A 13,752-nucleotide genomic window follows, 5' to 3' on the forward strand; every position below is an offset into this window, starting at 1 on the left:
TGTTTGTCTCTTTTTTCTTATAATATATATACATGTACCTAACAATTAAGAATGAGTTTTTGTTAGGTGGAATAACCAAGGAAATAAGGGACAAAACAAATTACAAAAAAAACCCAATATATACACTTCATCTTTTAATCCATATAGAAGACATTTACTATCATTTCCCACAATGTGCCAATAAAACGAAATGTCTTTGGCTTAAGATTTTTCAACGCACTCCTCCTTCGAGGATTTCGCGCATCCATTAGCACTGTCTCTGAGTATGTTTCTCTGTCCACATTCTCATTCCAATCAAGGATTGCTAGGTTGGTCCTTCTTTTGTATTCCTTATCGGAAAAAACTATTCTCTTGTCATGATAAATTAGCACCGCATTGTTAAAAGATTCCACATAGTGAGTGTCAATACATTTGACAAAATCATGAGGAGTTTTGTAAATTTGAAGTTTTTGAATAGCTTTATTCAATATAGAAATGGCACCAGAGTCTGTTAGCTTTTCCTTTGTCGGTTCATAATTTTCTTCAGTTTTACATCTGGATGTTTGTTCACAGTTATCATGTACATTTTGATAGTGAAGAACTATATTATCCAAGTTTTTGCGCAAGTGTTCAGCTGAACCACCACAGTTTTTCATTGCATAATAGCAATGAGTTTTGATAGCCGAAGCTTTGTCACAAAGTTGCCTATGCCATGTAGTTCCATGTAGTTTTTTGGGGCCTGATGTCACCTTTTTTATTTCCCTTGTGACACCTTTGGCAGCATGGCACGTATCATTTGCATTTACCACTGTAGGTTGCTCCAGCATCAGAAATTTGTTCACGGATGAATTTCTGTCATGTCCATGTACATCTATATTGATATCTTTAGAATCAAATTGTTCATATAGTTTTCTAGATCCCAGTAGTTCATGTCTCTGGCTGACAGGGTCATCTGCACGTGTAACTGTCACCGCACCAACCACCTTGTGGGTTTTCAGTCCTAACGCGATGATGTCACTTTGTGCTGCATTTTTCCTCCAGCCGTGTCTAGCATCTGTCATGATTGATATGCCTTTATAATCATCATAAAGTCCATCTTCATTTTCTCCTTCCCTCTCCTCCCCCTCTGCTTCCTCGGCCACCTCTAGTAGCGTTGCTGTAACCTCCTCGTCGATGGCATCATTGATACAGGTATCGGTCAACTTTGATATTACATCACAGTACAGATCATGTACTCCATCGAAGAAGGACTCAGCACAAGTACCGATCTTGGCAGCATTACAAAACCTTTCATATTGACTCTGGCGAATACTTGTTGACATCACAGCATGTACCATCCTCATATTCACCAACATCTTGCCCCCTTCCATATGTGGAGAGGTATCACATTTAAAGGTATGGTTTCCCGCACACATCAAAGTTACTTTACCAGCGTGTCCGACACGTTTGATGTCACTGATATCAAGAAGGCTATCACAGTGCTGTCGATGTGATTGTATAGCACAGCACATGTTTCTCATACCAGAGAGTGTAGTAACATAAAGTTCCTCGTATGTGTCATCTTTTGTGCAATATGAAAACGGTGAATATGTGACAGGATTATCATCAATGTCTCCCTGTGTTGACTGATGAGCTTGAAGGTAGAAGTCAAATACCTCGTCTAATAATTTTCTGTTGCTAACGCTGGAAATCTTCTCTCCCATCAAAAGTTTAACAGAGTCCATCTTATTAAAAATTGTTGTTTTGTCATCAATAGATTCCGCATAAAAACGAATGGAACTAGTTACAGTTTGTTGTTCCTTTTGTTTCCGTCTTTCATTTCTAGCCTTCATTGCATCACCGGAGTCTGCATGTCTTGGCTTCCTTACATTGGCCTGTCTGTTGTCATCTCTAATTCTAGATACACCTGGTTCCTCCATAATGATAAACTTGCTTATAGTTGCTACCCTCGTATTTCCGTATTGTGTTGTCAAAAATTTGCAAAATCTGGAGTGAGTGGCCAAATACTGTTACATGTGATGAGTCAGGGTTATTTCATTATTTTTTTTTTTTTTGTGGGGGGGGGGGGGGGGGGGGGGGGGGGATAGGGTAGGAGTTTGGATATATTAATATTGATTGTATTGTCAATTAAGCCATTTTATTAATTCCATATTTCTAAACATTCTTATTATCTCAATTATATTTACATTTTAAATTAACTATAGACAAAATACATCCTGCACAGATGTTTCAGGAATACCATAATACCATCCCATTTCACCCTTCTTGACCATTACTTTACACGGATAGACTCTTCTGGAATGGTCATCTTATAATTATATGGTATAGGGAAGGAAGGAATGTTATGCAACTTGAAAGGTTAGAAACAGTGATTATGGTATAGAAAATACCAGCTATATTCTAACAATGTAATGAAGTATTTGTTTAATTGATTATTAACTTGTGTCACTCCAGTCATTGCAAAATATTGTCTTTTAAAGTAATGCAAAAAGTAATAGCATCCTCCTGTTCCCTATACAAGTAATTGATGGTACCTCCTAAAATGACCTGGGGACATTTCCCTCCAAAATCCGCCTCTCCATGTGACCACATACAGTGAAGAGGACCAGTTGACTCAGTTGGATATATTACATAAAGAATCAGGAATGGCAAAGCGTAATTTACTGATAAGGGTAACTGAAGAACAAGTACAAACAATTGAAGCTCTATTTGCACATAACAACTGGGATTTTGATGGTGCAGTGATTGAGAACCAGTGGGTCATTGACCAGGAATCAGACAGTATAAACAGTGATGTACAGATTCTGACCACCTCAGATTAGGTTACCCCCACAGCTTCGGGCAGTAAAACTGGCACTCCCAGTTCACAGGACCTAGCAGGGAGTGCTTATGATGTAAGTCCTTTGATTGAACCAAGTGGTTTAGGACTTCCTGAATGTGTATATTGCTTTTGTACACCTTGTGTTATTGAATCCAGACAATCTTGGCTAGGCCCTAGTGCAAAAAAACATGCAAGAAATTCGGGGTTACGCAAAGACAGGTATAAAAAATACTGGACCATGTTGTCTAGGCGAGGGGCATGGTTAGATCAAAGGTACCTTGCCAAGAAAAATAGACTCATGGCCAGAAATGAGAATCATGGAACTGTGTGGACAAAGAGAGAAATAATGCCTGAGTGTGTCTTATCACAAGTAAGGGAACTGTACCCAAATCCCGATGATAAACCGTACATGGGTCATAAGTGGATATAATAGCAGTGTTACATACCTTCATATACATATTGAACTCTAATAGAATAAACTATATTTACAAGATTTGGTGTTGTGCATTAGGTACTTTTATTCACTTGTATTTGGAATACTATTTTGGAATAATATATTCCTAGATAAAATGCAGTATATATAATGAGGTAAGTGAGACTTCTGTATCCATGTGTATACATTGACCATGTGCTGTCGGAATGGGGGCAATTTCAAATTCTCCAGAATTAATCTCACTTCAGATTTTTGCACTGCAGATTCTACTTATATATCAATTTATCAAAAAATTGAAGCAGGCATAATTGTTCATTAAATCTTTAGCTTTATCCACAACAATTTTGTTGAATTTTTGTTTCTGATTTTTTCTGGTACTTTAGAATTTACTGAAAAAATTGTCTGAGCTCTTATCTGCTGCTAAAAACTAGACATTTTCAAATTTAGGCTCCGCCTCTTTCCTTTTATAGTCTGGGCCCCGGTTTAATATATCACGTGGTTTAATTACAATGATACGCGATGCAGTGTTTAGTTAATTTACTGTCACGTGACGCGTCTCACCTACCTGATATTAACTCATCCTCAGTGACTCTATTGTTCACGTCTCGCTTTCATGTTGAGTAATGGGTAAAACGACCAAGTAGTCGGTGATAATAGAAAGCGTGACGAGCAACAAACTTTTTTTTTTCTCTCTCTCTTCTAACCACTGGACCATTGTTTCTTGTTCCAATGAACTCGTCCCATCTCTTACCTGTACTCCGAAATCGAGAGTGAGGCTGATAGCAGCCGCTCACCTCTGACGTCACTTTGGATGTTAACTCATCCTCAGTGACTCTATTGTTCACGTCTCGCTTTCATGTTGAGTAATGGGTAAAACGACCAAGTAGTCTTTGACAAAAACATGCTTTAGCACCTCTTGGTAAGCATTGATTTTACTAGAAGCATCTCTCTCCCAACACTCACTTTCTATAAACTAGATCACACTCTTTATTTGAGATAATGATATTTTATTCACTATTACAATATCCAGTTGATATGTTACACTGTACCAATGGGTAAATGGACATATGTACAAATACAAGAGCACCTATGTAATGTTTTATCTTTATTTCATATTTATTTATTTTCCCTTCATTAGTCCGATGTTACATGTAGTCTATAGGTAGGTTTTTAATTGAGAAAAGTCCCCATTCGCGTTATAAAAAGCTTCCACATCGCCATTGTCATTGACAGACTGTGCCAATTTGCCCGCCACCGTACCAGCGTTTGTTAAAGTATGAGCTCGTGTATAATAATCGGCCGACCTCTCCGTTCGCCATCCCACGTGGTTCATTAAGTCCCCTTTAGTATTCACTGCCCCCGACAGGGCTAGTGTGACCGCACAACCTGCTCGGAAACTGTGGGGTGTCTCGCCCTCGTACATACCAAGAGATGTAAGATGATGTTTTAAACGGTCATACATCGCCGTGTAATTTAATTTTATATCTAGAACCCTACCATTTTCCGAGACGGGTCGAAACAGGAATCTCGTGGATAAATCTACGCCATAGGTACGTGCAAAGTTAAATAATAGTCTAAGCCACTGACAGGACAAACATCCTTATCGTCACATTTTTTAACTACGTAAGTATTAGACTTCCCGTCTCCGCGGAGAGTTTTACCGTAAGTTTGATGAAAAACCAGACCTGAACCATCGGGCAACCGTTTTATTTCTTGTGACAACACATTGCCCATATCACTCGCCCTATCACCTGCGAAAAATTGCAATTTAAATACCGCGACACCCTCCCATTGGTCTAAAAACCGCCAGTGCTCAATCTCATTTCTTAAACTACCTGTCATACGGACATGTTTACTATTCTTCAGACGGAATGATATCGCCGCATTTATTTCTCGAGTGTAAAGTTTTGCTGCAGGAATAGCGAGTGCCATTGATACACATTTCCCGGCGAAGCGTTGTAAAGTTCTGACATCTACCGTTTCCAGTGATAATAATTGTTCTCGCAATGCAATAAATTTGCATTTTTTATCTTCTGGTAAGATAAAAGATTGTTGCATGGAATCCACATTGAAACCCAGATATCTCACCGTAGTGGAGGGGGTCAGTTGACATTTCCCGAGCGAAAGTGTATACCCTAATCGTGTAAGCAATTTAAGTATGGCATACAGCGTGGTTCGTATTGCTGTTCGAGGTCCTCGTTTCCCGTGTTCTCTACATGTATATATCTCCCGACGGTCTATGCGGTATTACAACAAATCTGTCATCTATGTATTGCGTTGTAGAAATGCCCAGATTTCTTAAATGCGACGTGGCCTGCATGCCTATTGTTTGATATATGTATGGTGCAGCTTTCCATCCAAACGGTAATGTTGTATATGTAAATACCCAACCCCCAAATTGGACACCGAAATATGTCTCCGATTCTCTAGATATGTGTATATGGTCATATCCAGACTTTTATCGCAACAAACCATGTAAGAATTTTTTGTGACAAGTCGCGGTATATCGCGGAGAGTTTCAAGCGAAAAAGGTAGATCTTTTATCCACAAATTCAGAAACCGCTCATCATGACATAATCGTGGTTTTGACGGCTCAATGGTTAACGGCATAATGACTTTTGGATGCTGACAAGCATTACGTTTCCCTATAAGTCGCATAGAACCATTACGTAACCTCTCATCTATCTCCTGCATTATAAATTCCGTATGGTTTTTACATGAGCTGGAATTCTGAAAAACTGCTGTTACGGGCGTCGGCGAGTCATATGATTTCCCATGAAAATCTCCCTTATAATGACGAAAGAATGTGTTAACATCGACACTTCCATTCAACCAACATTTCGTTTCTAGTGAGCCATCTACAGAGTAAGTAGTATCTAAAATGTTCTCCCATTGGTCAACATGTTTGTGCAACTGCCCCGCAACAAAACATTTAGGGTCTCTCAGTGGCAAACTCATGTAATCATTCGGGTTAGAGTCTGTTGTATTTTCGTGGACTGCAGGTTTCGAGCCATCCCCTGCCAGCGTTACCCACGATGGATGCGTTCGTTTCTCTTTTTGGATCTTCTCCGGATCCCAATTAAGGTGTCTTTCCCACTCTGGGAAGGTTTCCTGTTATAAGACGAAAATAATACAATTACTTTGCCCGTGCTGCTTTCATTTTTTCACAATCTCTTATATAATGACCATGAGCGCCACAGAACAAACATTCTCCTTTGGATGAGAACCCCTTCCCCGTACCACGATAATTACGTCTATACGGCCCCTGATTGAATGATTGGTAACCATAATTGTCCATTTGGGGATAGTAACTGCTGCTCTGTGGGGCTTGCGGTGGCGCGTAGTATGGCGGCATTGTCGGATTATATAGACCCATCAAAGGTGACTGGGGGGACACCTCAACTTTCGGAGGTACCTTAGGGGCACTTGGCGTGTCTATGACCTCTGGCTTCGTTTTCATTGATTTTACTAAAGCTTTTGTTACCAGATTCGATACCTTTCCCCCAAGGACACTCAAACAAAAATTTGCAATGTCAATTTTTGACGAATTCATGTTCGCCTGTCGCGCCATTTCCTCGAACATTTCATAGTCATCGTGCTTCAATCTCCTGGCTGTTATCGCCAGTTCCTCCAGAGACAGCAAAATGAGAGGTCCACTTGGGGTAGCTTGAGACGCGAGCGAACGTACCTTTTCTTTTAATTCAGTAACTGTTTGCTCGCTATCACGTCGCACATTCCTCTCCAGCTCCTTTAACCTCGTCTCCAAGGATTGGTCTACTCTTTGCTTTTTCTCACTGACCCCTGGTTCGTCAATCGTCTGTAAAATATAAATACCAATACTCGAATAAGTCAATCTTCAATGCATTACAAGTCATTGACATGCTTTATATTATTTGACCATTCATCAAGTACTATGACGTCGAGAGTTGATAGCGCGCTCCGCAAATGTTATTCGGAGGGTAAATGGTTGTATAAATCAACGTATCAGACATAGTAATGGACATTAACAACTCTTCACGCATCTGGGGGATAGAGTGGGGGATTGAGGTAAATTTAATACTACCCCAGACTCCTCCCACATCATTCAGACATACTGTCACTCGTTACCGTCTAAGTAGTAGGGGACGTAGGATACAGGGGAGTGACATAATGATCAACCAATCAAATTCGCTCATCAACTCACCTCCACCAAGTCCTGTCCATTGGGTTGTCCAAACTCATTACAGTGTATGATAGTATAGTGTACTAACAGCTGTAGGTTCTCCATGGCATCTGTCTTTCTCGCCATGTCTAAGATTTCCACCGCCGTGTCCCCTGTCATAGCTGCAAACCCTTTTATCAGGTCGTCCCTCTCCATTTCATCTAGCGGGATGTTAATACGGAGCCTTGCCAAAGAACTAGGCTGGCCCCCTATGTGACCACGCAACTTTTTAATGACAGGCATGATGTTCTTTCCCTCCATGGAATGCCTCCGTTTTAATACTGTCGGGGGACCCATAGTATCATATACATTAAATATGTATCGTGAAAATTACATCATGAAGTATTGGAAAGTAGCCGTCGGTTGTATATTTTCAAAATATCAACTTTCATCAGATATTTTCGTGCACACTACTTATCAACTCCCGCGGTTCAACCGTTAATTGTATTTAAACCACTCAACCCTCATCGATTTATATGCAAAATACTAATCAGAATGAGTAATCAACCCTTCTCGGTCGTTATTTAACTATTCAACCCTCATCGGTTGTTTTTATTCAACTGCCTCATCGGTTGTTTTTATTCAAACTACCAATCAGCCCTCATCGGTTATATTTAAAACAAATCAACCCTTCTCGGTTGTATTTAAACTAATCAACCCTCATCGGTTGTTACATGCAAACTATTAATCAACCCTCATCGGTTGTATTTAAACTAATCAACCCTCATCTGTTGTTACATGCAAACTAATAATCAACCCTCATCGGTTGTTTTTATTCAAACTACTAATCAGCCCTCATCGGTTGTTTTTATTCAAACTACTAATCAGTCATCATCGGTTATATTTAAAACAAATCAACCCTTCTCGGTTGTATTTAAACTAATCAACCCTCATCGGTTGTTACATGCAAACTATTAATCAACCCTCATCGGTTGTATTTAAACTAATCAACCCTCATCTGTTATTACATGCAAACTAATAATCAACCCCCATCGGTTGTATTTAAACTAATCAACCCTCATCGGTTGTGACATGCAAACTACTAATCAACCCTCATCGGTTGTATTTAAACTAAGCAACCCTCATCGGTTGTTATTTCATTCAAGTATATTTTACCTGTCGTGGAATCAGCAATCGCGGCACTGTTGCAAAGCACGTCTGTCCGTCCCAGCTCCGAAATCGAGAGTGAGGCTGATAGCAACCGCTCACCTCTGACGTCACTTTGGATGTAATGTCAACATATGGAGGATGTAGTTTATCCTGTACAAAGACACACATACTTTGAGTTCCCCTGCAAACTCAGATAAATCCTTCTACATTTTCTGATTACATATGTGTAGACAGCTTCGTGGTACAAACTTTCAAGGATATGCACCATAAACAATCGATAGGCCTTTTTTTATCATTTCACCTGAATTGGTTGTTTTTATATCAGTTGTTCCTTTAACCACGAAAACTGAGAATGCTTATAGCAAAAATTATTTCATGTTATATGGTAAGTTTTGCATTTCGATTTTGTTAACAATAGATAAAATATGATGTTCGTATCAAAATAATATGTAGATATTCTGTGTCTTTAAACATTAAATAGTACAGTCAAACCTGTCTATAAATAATGTTATTGGAACAAGTCAATTCTTTCATTTTGATTCTTTTGAATACTTACATTAAGGGTATATGGTATACTATGGTATAAAGGGATTTTGTGAGGTGAAAGAACTCACTCTATATGATATACATTATGTATTTAGAACTGTCTTCATATTAATGTACTGTTTCAGCACAGTATATACCATTTTAAGCTGTTATATAGTGTTGTATATTGACGAAAGGAAGTTATGTTTAGACATTGTTATATTGTGTTTGGTTTGATTTCTGTATTTCTTCAACGCACATCAGGGCAACATTTTGTTCCTTTAACCCCTTAACTCCCAACTACGCCAAACTACGCCAATAGCACTTCGATGTAAGATAAATGGTCGTATCTCCCTTATTTTCTTACCTATTGAAATACCGAATATACCAAATAACACTGAAGAAAATATCCAAAAACATTTGTTCTTTGTAAAATTTCATTTGACAAACTTTTTTGATGCATTTTATGAGTTGAAAAAACAAGCCAACTTTTATTTGGACTATTTTGAATTGTTGACGTCGTGTTTCAGCCGGCGTAATCGTCAAAGCGCGGATTCGATTTTGCATCTCACATTACTTAAAATATAGCGAGAAATAATGCCTGTACTTCACAGTAGTGGTAGTTAATACTCTCAATTTTATGTATATTCTACTATTATATAGGAATCCTCCAAAATGTGATGTTTTTTGTCAATAAAGTAATGTGATGTATGGTTCTCTACCGTACGCAGCACAAATCGACAATTTTTTTTAATGATTTTTGCATAAAAAATAGTAATACATTATATATACAATTGAAGCCAAGAAAAAACTGATCAAAATGCACAATTCTTTCATTCATAACGTACCAAATAAATGATGCAAAGTTTCCACAAATCCGCATTATATGAACGAAATACCGCAGTAACGAGACGAAGAGCGAGTCGATAGGGCACAAGCACCTGCGCGAATACGATCGACAACTTTGAGTTCTGCTGTTTTCATAACGCAATAAATGGTCTTGGTTTCATCAGAAAACATTACTTTTGTCACAAGATAAATAAAGTGATAGCACATATTTTGATATCTATAAATAAAAAAATAGATAAATAAAAATGAGGCCGACGACAGCAAAAGCTATTTATAGTAATCGGGTATTTCCTAGATGATCACTTTCGGTTTCTAAACGGTGGGACAGACAACAAATGTCTATTTATAGACATATTTTTGTACAATAAAGATTCACACATTGGGTTAATATGCATGCATGTAATTATAATATGCTAATTAGTGTCTTCCCATTGGTCAATGGTCGTTGTGGGGCCTCAGTGACCCCCGTGCTAAATACAACTTTCATTGGTCAAGGGCTCTGTCCAGCCCCTGCAACGCTAAGGTCATCCCCACCATAGAATCCATCCTTTGAATTTTATGACGCCATCTTGGAAAGTTCCTTAATAAGCGTAAACAGTTTTTTATAATGTAGCAGAATTCAGCGTTAGAATTATTTGGAAAAGGACATCCCTCCAACCGCCCCTGCATTCCTCCTTTTATGTGTGGATCTTTATTTCTAGATTTTCTTTTTGGTGCTTTGTTTAGTATATTATTAGTATTGTTAATTTTATTCATGTTGATAAGACTTTGTTACTTGATGTGTACTTGTCTAGTAATGTTTAATTATTGCATTGTTATAATACTTATAAGCGGAGTCCCGGTGCTTCCGTTCTGGTCATTTTGCCAATCTGCCGGGCGCAGGTTTCCTTTTTAAAAGGTTTTTCCTGAAGTGCTTGATGACCCATAAAAAGAGGGGTTAGTTATCTGTAGGCATAGTTCTCGCTCACCTTTGCTAAAAAAATACGTTTTAATTCTAAAATATGATATATATGTTAAAAGTTTCTGTTTATAATAAACGGCTGCCCCCCTTTTATCAAGGGGTATGCCAAGATTTTACAGCCATTTACATTGTTTGGTATTTTATATTCTGCATTTTTTGGAGCAAACAGAGCTCGAGGATTGGACCAGTTTATGTAGTAGTTTTATAATCTTTAATTTTAGCAGGAAAAAAATGTGCCTGGTGCCGATTGATTTCGCGGACCTCACTTAAATTATTACCGATACAAGTCGTCACCAAAACAATATGCAGTGACCACTGTCAACTCAACAAACAAACCGTGAAGTGACACTGGGCATTATGAAGAGTTGCAGACGTACAGTGTAAATGGACACAAACAGACAAACAATCAATTGTGTTCAGATCATGTACATAATTGTAAAGTGAAGTTCTATGAACACGAGAATACAAAATGTACCAGCAATATCTGATATGTAAATTTTACAAATATATACAGTCCAACTTCATTAACTCGAACTCGGATAACTCGAAAACCCCGTTCAACTCGAAGTATTACTCCGGTCCCGGCAAAAATCCTTCTTTTTCTTAGTAATAAAAACTCGAATAAAACGAACTCGGATAATTCGAAAAACTCGGTTATTCCGAAGTAAAATATTGGTCGCGATATTATAAAACCTATTTAAAATGTACCGGTTATCCCGAAGTTGAAAACATCATTTTCATTTTTAAACAAAGCGAGAGAGAGTTATAATGAAGATATAATTTAAAAAAAATCATTATGACTATAGATTATCAAATGAATAAACAATTCAAGTAAACTATTCCAATAAACTATTCCGATGCCGATAGCAGAAGTTCACACTATTCACTTTTTCAAAACACTCTGCTGTTTCTAAAGTTTATCACATCCTGTGCCATGGTTAGCTCTCTCCGTTCGCTTCCTATGCCTCCTGGAAATTCAATTCTCTTTTGCCATCGGCATCGGAATAGATATGATAAGCACACATAAATTTACACAGATATATATAGAGAGATAAGGGGAATTAAAATCTATACGAATCAAGAATGTACTTCTGAGTGTTTTTACATATTGTAACATTATCCTCTATGGATAAATCACTGCTTCCATACAGTAATAGCTGCAGATCTAGCGGTATGAAATTGTTCAGATTTCGGTACAATTCGATTCTCTGTTCAACATAATTATTACAGACGAAGAAGAAATGATATGTATCCTCAATAGGATGACCACATTGACAGTAACTATAATCAATCAGATGAGATCGGAAAAGGTCATTATTTAAAGTACTACAACTATTTCTTAATCTTGCATGCCATATTTTAGATTATCTATTTCCAACAGAGTAATAATAAGGTACTTTTGATATATTAGTGATAGACTTTTTAAAAACTAAGTATGAGTTACTTTGCCTAGTTTCTAAATCTAATTGGTTCCAAATTCGAATAGTAGCCGGGAAAAACGAAATATTGGACAAATGAAGTCGGAAATTTGGTAAAGAGTAGTTATTGGCGTCTCGGAGGTTATAGTGAGAGTTTTCAGATACTAAAGGAGGCAGTAGAGTGGATAAATAATTTGGTGTTAGGTGATTTGTGACTTTATAGAAAAGTTGCAGTTTTCTACTAGTACGACGAGTAGCAAGTGGTTCTAAACCACTTTCAGAATATAACGAAAGTCTGCTAGCGATTGATGGTAATCCAGTAATTATTCTTGCTATTTCTAAGTTAAGTTTTTCCAATTTGTCTGCATCACCGAGAGAACAACCGTCCCAAACCTCACAACAGTATTCAAATAATGGCAGAATATAAGACTTGTAAATTTTAATTAAAGTTTGTCTGTTTAAAAGATATTTGAGCTTTCGGAGGATACAAATGTACTTACCTGTTTTGATACCTTTTTACAAATGTTGTCAATATGAGTGGACCATCTGCAATTTGCATCTAAAGTAACTCCTAGGTGTTTATGGTTATCAACAAATTCTACATCCACATTATTCAAGCTTATATCTACAACATGTTCATGCTCATTGTTTGAAATAAGTAAAGCTTCCGTTTTCAGAGGGTTGAATTTCACCAGCCATATTTCTGCCCAATTTTGAATTTTAACTAAGTCATTATTTATTTTCGTTTCAATTTCCAAGAGCGATCGACCAGAACATAATAAGGAGGTATCATCAGCAAATAATTTGGAAAGACTTTCAAGGTTATCTGATATGTCATTTATATATAGGATAAAAAGAAGAGGACCCAATACTGACCCTTGCGGAACGCCAGCATTAGTAGTTCTGACGGAAGATTTACTAATTCCTACGAAAACTTGTTGTTTCCGGTTTCTGATATAATTATTTAACCATTTTAAAAGTTTTCCGTTTATTCCATAATTAGCTAATTTTACATTTAGTCCCTTGTGCCACACACGATCGAACGCTTTGGAGATATCACAAAAAACTAGACACGCTGGTTGCTTTTTTTCCAAATTTTCACAAACAGTATGATAAATTTCTATCATTTGATGAACGGTAGAGTGACCAGGTTGGAAACCTGAATGGTATCTATATATAAGTGAGTTTTCAAGTAAATAATTATTCAAAAATTTCACAACTAAGCGTTCAAAAACTTTACCAATAGTACTGAGTAATGATGTAAAGAAACATGTTTATCCTCATTCTTAAATAATGGCATAACTATTGCTAATTTCCAATGTTCTGGAAAGACACCAGTATCCAACGAGTATCTAAAAATTAATGATAAAGGATAAGCTACAGATACTGCAGTATTTTTTAACATACTGTGACTAATCCCATCATGACCTACAGCTTTGTATATAGATAAAGATT

The sequence above is a fragment of the Pecten maximus genome, chromosome 5 (genome assembly GCF_902652985.1).
Source record: "Pecten maximus chromosome 5, xPecMax1.1, whole genome shotgun sequence".
NCBI classification, from domain to species: Eukaryota; Metazoa; Mollusca; class Bivalvia; order Pectinida; family Pectinidae; genus Pecten; species Pecten maximus.